The sequence below is a fragment of the Aristolochia californica genome, unplaced genomic scaffold, assembly GCF_029961685.1.
Source record: "Aristolochia californica isolate CCGP_79_NKW_82.1479 unplaced genomic scaffold, dmAriCali1.0.hap1 SCAF_10, whole genome shotgun sequence".
NCBI lineage: Eukaryota > Viridiplantae > Streptophyta > Magnoliopsida > Piperales > Aristolochiaceae > Aristolochia > Aristolochia californica.
In genome coordinates this window covers 22842139-22852421 of record NW_027181771.1, presented here as the reverse complement: position 1 = coordinate 22852421, position 10283 = coordinate 22842139, and the positions used below count along the sequence as shown (strand labels likewise).

Below are 10283 nucleotides of genomic sequence, written 5' to 3'. Positions count from 1 at the left end.
TCCTAAGGGTGGTAATGGCTTTGGCTTGCTCATGGTGGGGTTTGGAACTCAACCAACTCTCATGTGTGCTTTTGGGGTCAGGAATGGTTTGACTCGGGAGTCTATTTTGTGCTTGTTCACTCATGTGGCTGGCCAACTGACTCACTTGCATTTCAAGTTTAGCAATGGAGGACTGTGTATTCTGCATGAATAATTAAAGTGTATCCTTAAGTGAAGGTTTTTGTGGAATCAATGTGTGGGCGCGGAGCTTGGGGTTGAGTAAACCCTGGAGGACCCCCAACCTGTGGGCCCTTGGACCATGAGAAATTTGGGTGCCTAGCCGAACCCGGATTATAAGTTTCCGAAAAAGGATCGTTCTAGTTTGGTCTATGAAAATTCTGGACTGCATTCAACTCCTCAATGAGCTCTGGGTTGGATGAACTAGATGGACACAGTTGTGTGGGATGAGATGAACCAGAGCATATGGCATAGACAATAGAAGGGTTAGGAGCAGGTGAAATCTTGGACACCATAAGGGCATCAATTTTTCTAGTCAACCACTCAATCTTGGCCATGAGCATGGGTGTTTCACTAACCTCGTATAGACCCCCTCTTTTTTGGCTTCGTGGGATCTCCTATCAACATTAAATGACGAACCCCATTGCTGAGATTGATCACTCAACGTTTCAAAGAAGTCCCATGCCTCACTAGCACTCTTACCCATCAAACTCCCACCACTCATTACATCTACCATGGATCTAACCTGGGGTGTAAGACCTTGATAAAAGTATTGCACTAAATGCCATTTCTCAAACCCATGATGCGGACACCTACAGATCAAATCCTTCCATTTCTCCCAAGCCTCATAAAAGGGTTCACCCTCCTGCTGCCTAAAGTTGGAGATTTCTGTTTTGAGGGCTGTAGTTCTCTGAATGAGAAAGTACTTGGATAAAAATTTTGTGACTAATGTGTCCCATGAAGTAATGTTGCCCACCTCCAAGGAATTAAGCCAAGACTTGGCCTTATCCTTAAGTGAAAATGGAAAAAGTCTTAACCGGATAGAGTCATCTGAGAAATTCTGGAATTTGAAAGTTGCACAAATACCTAAGAATTCCTTGATGTGGTAATATGGGTCCTCCTTCTCCAACCCATAGAACGTAGGTAGCAGTTGGATCACACCCGGTTTCAACTCATAACTGGCGGCAATAGTGGGTGGCAATATAATGCAAGAAGGTGATGTGAAGTGGGATGGGATAGAATAATCCCTCAGGGCTCTACGGTCACCTGCTGCAGGTAACTGTAATGGTTCACCCTAATTGGCCATGGTAGCTCCTAACTTGACTTCGGCGTTTTCCTACAAATATGTTCTACCTCTTCAACAAAGGGAGCTAATGGTCCACCTAGGGAGCGGCGCTCGTGCATAAAAACACAAAAATAAACAAAACGAACTATCAAATTAAGCTAACAAACCCACTACTAAAAATATGAACTAACTAGAAGAAATAAAAATAATTCCGTACAAAATCACCAAGCTAAAATTATGAAAGCAACAATAAAATAAAATAAAATAAAATAAAAATAAATCTAACCTAAGACCATGGAGAACAAAGAGATACACTTAATACGAGCCTCCCCAGCAATGGTGCCAAAAAATTGATGTAGTAATTCAGTTACATCGGCTTTAATACCTTGCAAGCGTACGAATCGTTCATGTAATTTAGCGGGAAGCGAGGGTCATATCTACAGGGAGGACTGAATTTTGTGTATTCTTCAGTCAACTAACCTAACAAAATATGATGAATTAATATGAACTAAACACTAATTATATGTTAAATTATCAAGCAATCATCTAGTTAACTACTTGCACAATAGGAAACGTCAACTCTGGATTTTATGGTAATTCGTGCCTCTCTCAAGCGCCACGTAACCACGGATCCGATTTCTCAATCCTTGCGTCTAGCCCCTCTCGGGCGCATAGAGTGCAAGACAGAAATCGGATTAAAATACCAAAATCCAACCTCAATCATAATCCTACCCTAATTAGCTAATTTAATAAAATATCCGGAAAACAAATATTCAATAAACATTAATTATCAATTCAGATTCAATAAACATCCAAAACCTAAGTTCAAACTATACAAAAAATTAAATTCAAAAATGATGAATTACTCCCCTTCTCCTTCCTCTCGCTCGGGTAGCAACTCGTTCTCACGAGTGCTGCAATTTCCCAAAATTGATGGCTTCGGGTAGCAAGAGTCAGTGGCCGGAGGTAGAGACGACACCGGCGATGAAGGATAGAAGCCGATGGACGGAGGTGACGTCCGGCGAAGAAAGAAACAGAGCTGAAGTCCTCTAACCAGCTCTCTCGAGTCTCGGTCGGAGTCGGAATAGCTCCGGGAATGGTCAGAAATACGTAATCGACGCCGGAGGATGGTCGAAAAGCGGAATTGGCACCGGAGAAGCCCTCTCGAATCACTTCTCGGCCTGGCGAGCAGAAACTGTTGAACTCACCTTGACGGAGACTCTCTCGAGCTCTCCTCGGGTTTGTTCTCGATTGCCGGACGGCAGTGGACGACGGTGGAAGGCGGTGGCGCGGCAAAAGACGGTGGGAAACTCCTCTCGGGTCTTCCCTTGTTTCCATTCCAAGGTCCTCTATTTTGGTCGATCTCCTCCTCTCCTTTCCGTAAACACTCCTCCCTTTCTTTAATACCCTTTTTCTTTGTTTTAAAATGATTTGCCCTAAAAATCACCTCCATTTCACTAAGGGCGTTTTGGTAAATATCTCCTTCTCCATCAAAATTCTCCTAAAATTCCATAATTAAATCCATAAAAAACATTTCAGGAATAAATAAACTCTAAAAGCAATGAAATATAATTCAGGAGAGAAAAATATGCAATATAGGCAGTGATTAATGCCAAATTCAATAAATGCACGTTTCATTTGAAAACTGATAAATAACCACCTATAACACAATTATAAAGGTTATTCTATTATAATTAACCTAGTTCTCATGTCAGAATATGCAATCTCACATGCCACCTACAAGAGCTCACTCAAGGGACCCATGTTCTCTCTCTTCCATCCAAGACAAATTACAAAACATGCCAACTACAAGATCTCACTCAAGCGACCCATATCCAGCTATATCAAAAATACATGTGGTTTAGAAAATTCTTTCATGCACGTTCCTCGTATCAAGAAGCAGAGATATTCACCAACTAGGCACTTACCTTAAAACACTCTATCAAGATCACACAATCTAGATCACATAAACAAGGGTCAAGAATAATTAAAATTTAAATTCTTACATAAATTCTCTAGACTTTGATGGAAAGAAACCTAGACCTTATCCAAAGATTTTGAAATGCTTCCTTATTTCATTGTAGAACGTAGGAAAGAAATTTGTGTGTATCTTGTATGTTTCTCTCATTAATAAATCATGTTTGATAGTTACAAGTTTAATTTGAGGTGTTTTAAATTTGAAAGGTTTTCACATGGTATCAAAGTCGACAATCTGATCCAAGGAAAAGTCATTCAATTCTGAAAAAGAAGGAAGCCTCACATCCCTCTTGCATACATACGTCCTCTCCTTCTTCCTCTCATTCATCATCATTCTCCTTGTTCACTATTTTCTCATCTCGAACACCATAAACACCTCCATCTTTTCTTCCAATTCATTTGGATCTCCCTTTTCTGTAAATCCATTACAACACTCATTTTTGTTATACTATCTTCCAAAAAATATTATTGTGGAGAAGTCAATGAATTCATGTCTTATGGTGACAACCAAACACTTACCTAAAAACTCTCACTCGAGATCACACAATTTAGATTCTATAAGCAAGTGTCAAGAATAACTCAAATTCAATGTCTTACCTATCTTGCCTAGACCTTATAAAAAACATTTTAAAAGCTTCCTTATTTCACTATAGAACATTGGAAAGAGAGTTGTATATATCTTGTATGTTTATCTCAATCAATCAAGCTTGATAATTACATTTTTAATTTGAGAAGGTGTTTTCATTTTGAAAAAAAATTCATACTTCGCCAAAAAAGGGGCGTATCAAAGATGCCACCTTCCATTATTAGAAAAGGATTGACAAAACATTCAAAAGATAGTTTTCAAAAAAACATAGTGCAAACCTACTATCCCTTACACGCAAAACTCTTGTCGCATGCTAACAAAGAAAAAGCCAAGCAATTCAAGAGAGCTCAAATATGCTTTGTGGACTCTATAGCTTAATGTCATCACACACAAGCTTCTGATAACTTTAAGCTACATCCCTTTTTGATATGGTACAAGAGGCAATTTATCCTTCAAAGCAACCCATAAAAGCTACCAAATCGCAGAGTAACATTTATTTTTTTAAGTCACTAACAAATAGTCCAAGGTACCTTACAACTCTATGCATGAGTAAATCATATTTTTTTATCAAATTAAAAAAAAATGGCTATCAATTCAAATCTACAAAATTGTCTATCAGGGTAGGGATATTTAGTTATCTCCAAATTCTAAATTATTTCAACAATACATGAAGGCCAAAACACCCGAATGCGAATTTTATAAACCATGTAGACAAATCAAGAAGAAAACTTATGTATTAAGTATATGGTGGTTGAGTCTCATTTGGTGGGTGATAGAAAATAACAATACTATTTCCATTTTCAATCTTATGAAAGAGTCCTAAAAGCAAGTAAATAACAATATTGGTTACCTTTCTATAGATGATGTTGAAAACTTTAGTGGAGCAAACATGCAAAGTTCATGCCTAGAGGCATATACATGTTTCTCATAACAATGGGCAAGAGCTCTTCTGGCTGAGTTAGTATGTACTCTCCATTCACAGTTGAAATCAAACAAATTGTGCCACCTCCACACGTTTTCCCAAATGATCTAAATGAATGCCTAGCTGATCCTTTTACCAAAAAATCTATTGTGACAAACCCTTCATCCTATTCATAACCTATTTTAATGGAAAATAAAAAATACTAAGCAACTTAAAATATTCCCCTTTAGATCTAATAAACTTGGTATATGCTAAAGCTAGTTATGAACACATTCATATCTTAAGAACAACTAAGAAGAGGATTTAATGGCTTAAATTTCATGTTATCATTAAAAGGAGACAGAAAATAGATCATAATGTGATTATCAAAACAATAATTCACTTAAAATTGAAATTTGTCATGATCATGTAGGCCAATTTTAAGCTAAACCTCTTCTTAGCTTATAATTGGCTATGAACATAAAGTTTCTTTCTTGTCTCAATGACAAGATTTTTTCCAAATTTTATCATCAAATTATGATATCAATCATGTTCTACCCATCTTGCCCCAAGTAAGGAGGTATAATGCCGAATTTTGGTCATTATAATTTTGAACCAATTTAGCATTTTTTTTTTTTGCATAATAAAATTTACAATTGCAGGAGCCTGTTAGAGCCTATACTAGATCTTATCTACCACAAATTGGTTTACTTCCTCTTGCTAATAGACTATGGTGACCTTTTTTAACTTTTAAAATTTTCTTTTATGACAACTTTATCTTCTCTCTCGTAAAAAATTTGAGGCATGTTTATGGGATTGATTTGGTCCCTTTGCCTAGAGGTGGTACCAATTAAGAGAGACATATCATGTATCATGTCATACATGTCTGGTTTCAAGGCTGTTGCTCCAACCTTGAGAAATGATATATGCTGAATACAATTCCAAACATGGTCATCAAATGTAATGACATTGGATATTATCGTATATGATACTTGGAGATTGTACATGTCTTACAAACTGAGTCAACTTTTTGTTTTATTTCTACTATTAGCATCACAACTGTGCTAAAAGGGCACTTTTTGCATAATGATGATGTTCATATATGGTATTACTCTTACAAAAGGTTTACTCATAAATTAGAAATGGCAAGCTACTTTAGATTATATACAAAATTTTAAATTTACAAAGGGGATATAAATGAAAACTAAGCAAATAAGTGAAAAAAAATACCAATCTACATTTTTTTTATTTTAGAACCTCTAGCCTAAATATGATTCTATTGATGTAAATAGAAAATGAATGTGTTTTTACAATTCTTCTCTAAGGAAAATGATTATGACTAGCATAATGTTAAGACCAAATAAAAAATAGTAGTGTGTAGCAAAAACATAAAAAGATTAGGAATAAAAATACTATAAAATGTCACTCAATGCAGTTTCAACAAATGAAAATCTTATTCATTTTCTCTATTATTCCATTGATATTTTCAATGTGGACATCATTTTTTATCAATAAATGGATAAACATGTGTAAAACCTCATAGATTTATGACACCAATGTGGACTTTGAAGATCGGTTTACTATTGGATCAAGAACAACAAATGTGTGTAAGTTGTACACCAGCTTCGTTATAGCTCTATTGAGAACAACGAATGTGTGTAAGTTGTACACCAGCTTCATTATAGCTCTATGTTCTCGAGAAAGGAGACAATATAGCTCCATGTTGAGAACTAGACAATATATAGTTTCATGTTCCCCATATCTCCTACTGTCTACAAAACGTAGTGGAATCAATTCTAGTATTTTGCATAAGTATGATGGTGCTAATAGGAAGTAAACATTCACTCTCAATAGTTGTGCCAATAAGAATTTTATTTCAAGTGAATTTTTTTGTGAATGTTCTATGGCCAATTTTGAGTTATAAGTCTTTGTACCTTGTTTCAGTACAAAGATTTTTCAAAATCTATTATTACATTAACACACAGAAGTCACAATTTTCCTCATCTTTTCAAACTTATGCATTAGCTTGCATTATTTTGCATTGATTTGTCAGACTAATGATTTTTAAACTTATCCTTTTCTTTTTCTCACTAAGAGATGGTTTCAATTAAATATATGCTTTACAAAACTTTCCCTTATCCGTTGGCATGAGGAGCTTTTCTTGTAGACCATTTACTAGCTATGAACTATTAAATATGTCATATTAGATTTCATTTTACAGGAATCCTTATTTGATATTGACCTCTTTCACATAATAGAATAGTAAGTTGTAAGCTTCTTATTTATTTTAATGAACGAAAATGCCAAAATACTTTTATGAACAATCAAAATGAAGAAATTTTATATGAAAATTTTCAAATTGTTTCTAATTCTTATATATTAAATGTTACAAGGAAAGGATCATTGAATACCATTTATGTATTTTTAAAGGGCCCCTAAGTTTCATTAAAGTGTCATTATTGCATAAATATGTTTATCTTACCTTTTAAAAATAAAATAAAAATACAACTAAAATCTAAATTTTTAATTTTAATGCCAATCTAAGATTTTAAGAACATGTTTCCTTCTCTCTTTATAAATATGAGGAATTCATGCAAACCAGATATAAAGGTGATGGCATATGTCACTCTTCTAGGCCACATGGATTTATCTTAGTTCATATCTATTAACTAGACATAAGTGTAAGGAACAATTCAACTATATTGATAGTTATAACCTCCCTTTTATCAAGTTGAAATCCAAGTATTGTCATAAACACCATAGGCAGTTAAGAATATCTATTAAGCATTCGAAAGAATGCTTTGGTTTCTATGCTTTTAGGCATGTGACAAAGATAACTTTAGAGCTTCTCACATTGTAAGAGAAGTTATAAAGTTATCTGTGGCTAATGTATTACCTTGGTTTCACAAATAAATAATAATTCTTCATGATGATTATGCTATTTATAAGACACAAATTTTCAGCCAAAGTTCTCCTTGAATATCTTTTAGCTAAATTTTGTGATACCTCTTCCTTACCACTTTTATAATTTTCAGAAAATGTAATCGTGATCATGATTTCCTCAAATCATGGTATGTTATGATATGAGATATAATTCATACCCCAATCTTTGGCTTATTATTTTTTTGTAACAAAAATTATTATTTTGTTTGCATTCACCTAACTAGTCATATATTTATAAATTTGTCATGTCCTCCTCTTTGACAATTAATGGCTTCATCATATTAGGTGGCACTTTCACTCCAAGAACAACACCAATGGGCTTGCAAGATGATGGTTCCAGGTACAAATGACAGACTAAAAACAATTACCATCATTTCGTAATCTACTGAGTCATTTTTTTTATGTGAATGAGTTACCTAAGTTTGTTACTCTATCTTGCAGGCAAGAACATCCAAATGAAGAAGACCTCATGAGCCAACTTACCAAAGCTGTACCATTTCAACGAGTAAAGATAAAACTTATAGAAAAACACTTTCAAAGAATGAAGGAACTGAAAAGGAAGCAATATGAAGAAGAATTGGAATCCGAGATTCAACATAATGAACATCTAGATGAACTAATGGCCAAGTTCAAGTGAAATGTTCTTCAATCAGTTGCACCTTCTAGTAGTTCTTAAAGGTGACTCATCCAACTTGCAACTTTTGCTATGGTTGTCATGAAGTGCTTGCACCTTCTAGTAGTTCTAAAAGTTGACTCATGCTTTCAACTTTTGACAAGGTTATAAGAAAGTACCTACCCTAGGGTCATGTTATGTTAATATGATTGTTGTTAAGATCATTTAACAATCTAAATAGAGTTTCAAGAATTTAGCATAAGCGAATGGTTTATTATATAAACCACGTATAGGCACTAAATGGTCTACGTATATGCAACTTGCAACTTTTGCTATGGTTGCGATGAAGATGTTCAAGGATTAGGTAGAAGAGAATGTTACACCCTTGTTTTCTCTCCCCAACCTTGGAAAATTTTACCTCCTTAAGGTGGTGTATACATAGGCCTACTATAGAATTTGTGTTGCCTCAAGTACATGTTCTCATAAATCTCCTTTGTGGACTAGTCATGTATGTGTCATGTTGACTCGTTTTTCACCATTAAGGGAGTTGGCAAGCTTGTGGCCTTGACTCCTCAAGCCACGTATAGGCACTAAATGGTGGTCTTTGCTATCTTTGTGGTTGTATCCTAGAATGAGATTCAATATAGTCTATAGAATATAAATAAAGTTAAAAATCAAGAGAGATGACACTTAAAGGGCTACTAATATTAATCTATTGGTGTGATATGGAAGTCGAACAATACTTTATCTATATGTGTATCAATTTTGTCAATAGATGCCAGATGAAGAGCCCCACAATTTCAATTGGACAGGAATAGGGACAAAAGAGTTATTCTTGTATTTCGACTTTTATTATTGTATTTGAACTATATAATATCAAAATTATTTTCTAGGCTCTCTACATTTTATTAAAACATGAATTTACTTATTAAAGGTAAAGTATCCATATATATCATCAATCGATAATAATTAATTCATATTTTTACATTAGCGTGAGACAAGGGATGAGCATCGGGTCGAGTTGTAGGTAACCCAACAGGACTAGACCAAAAAACCCATAGATCGAGGACTGGGTAGAGGAAAATAAATCGTTGGGTTTCAGGTCGAGGATGGGGCAAGGATTAGAAAACTAGGTAGAGACGAGATGGGGATGGGTTGGAGATATGGTGTTGGAGCGGAACAAGGCGAAAAATGGGGTTTCAAGACGGGGTTTGGTTAGGAGTCGAGGTTTTAGGGAAGTGATTTTTTCAATTTTTTTTTTTTGGGTCATGTTTTCAGTTCATGGTTTGGGTTTTAAAAAACTAGAGCTTGATTCAACCAGTGTCCACCCCTACAAGAGGCCTAGAAAACTAGTGATTTTTTCAATTTTTTTTTTTTGGGTCATGTTTTCAGTTCATGGTTTGGGTTTTAAAAAACTAGAGCTTGACTCAACCCTAAATATTGTTGAAATAAACCATATTAACATACCTTGTAATCTTCAACCACCATTTATACTCTACAATGGAGTGACGACAATCCATGCCAAAAGTTATACTTTCTAACACATCCTTAGACTTTTTTGGTCTTATCAACTTACAATCTTCTACCAATTTATGATTGGTATGTGCAAATCTAGTACTAAACAGTAGATTATAAAGGGTTCTTTTATGCAAGTGGAAAGACTTCCATGGTAAAAAATTGAGCATACTGTTATTGTTGTCATGCATATATAGCTTATAACAAGCATCCCAACCAAATTATTAACTCCTATTATTCCACAGTCAGATCCAGAGCCTTCCACTCCTGCAGCTGCAGTTCACATATAAGTAAGGACAATTCATCCTCCACAACGTTTCTCACCTACTTTGAATTATATTTTGTTGACAGATGGTGGAGAATTGCAGAGTTATGAAGAAATCTTGAAAGATGAATATTCTAGCAAGTGGGAATTGGGCATGAAGGATGAGATGGATTCCCTGTTAGGGGATCAGACATGGGAGTT

The 10283-nt window shown here is 35.0% G+C and overlaps 1 non-coding gene across 1 annotated transcript; it reads left to right on the top strand.

Moving 5' to 3' along the window:
* The first annotated feature begins 791 nt into the window (after positions 1–791).
* On the top strand, positions 792–898 carry LOC137943296 (small nucleolar RNA R71). Its single transcript, XR_011110633.1, has one exon. It is a non-coding gene; the product is annotated as a small nucleolar RNA R71 (small nucleolar RNA).
* Positions 899–10283: the final 9385 nt, after the last annotated feature.